Genomic DNA, 878 nt, shown 5'->3' on the forward strand with positions numbered 1-878 from the left:
GCACACAAGAAAGACGCCAGGGTTCTGGCGATCTCATCCACACCGGTGCAGAATACCAAAAAACCTCCGTCCATCTCTTTCGGCCCAGAAGATCAATGGTTCAGCGACGCCCCGGAAAACCCTCCCATGGTCATAACGGCCAGAGTGGGAACCGGCCTCGTCAAGCGGATCCTTGTCGACACCGGGGCTGATTCAAACATCATGTTCCGCAACGTGTTCGACGCACTGGGGCTGAAGGATGCCGACCTGACGACCCACCAGCACAGGGTTATCGGGTTAGGCGACCACTTCATCAAACCAGACGGGGTCATTTCCCTGCCGATCTCGGTAGGCCAGAAGCAAGGCCGAAGATCGGCGATGGCCGAATTCGTGATCCTCCGAGACTCCACAGCCTACAACATCATCTTGGGAAGAAAAACAATCAATGATTTTGAAGCCATAATTAACACCAAGCTGCTAGTTATGAAGTTTGTCGCCGATGATGGATCCATAGGGACCATAAGAGGAGACCTCGAGACGGCGGTCGCTTGTGACAACGCCAGCCTTTCCCTCAGAAAGAAGTCCAAGGAAGCATCTGGCGTATTCCTGGCCGACCTTGATGCCAGAGTAGAGGACAACCCGAGGCCGGAACCAGAAGGGGACCTGGAGAAATTTAGCATCGGCGACGAAGGGGAAAAGTTCACATTCGTTAACAAGAACCTCCCGCATGAGTTGAAGGAGCCTTTGATTGAAATGATAAGGGCCAACAAGGACCTCTTCGCATGGACGCCAGCCGACATGCCGGGCATTGATCCACAAATCATTTCACATCACTTAGCCGTCAAGCCAGACGCACGCCCAGTGGCTCAGCGAAGGAGAAAGATGTCGGCGGAAAGAGC

The sequence above is a fragment of the Arachis duranensis genome, chromosome 4 (assembly GCF_000817695.3).
Source record: "Arachis duranensis cultivar V14167 chromosome 4, aradu.V14167.gnm2.J7QH, whole genome shotgun sequence".
Taxonomy (NCBI): domain Eukaryota; kingdom Viridiplantae; phylum Streptophyta; class Magnoliopsida; order Fabales; family Fabaceae; genus Arachis; species Arachis duranensis.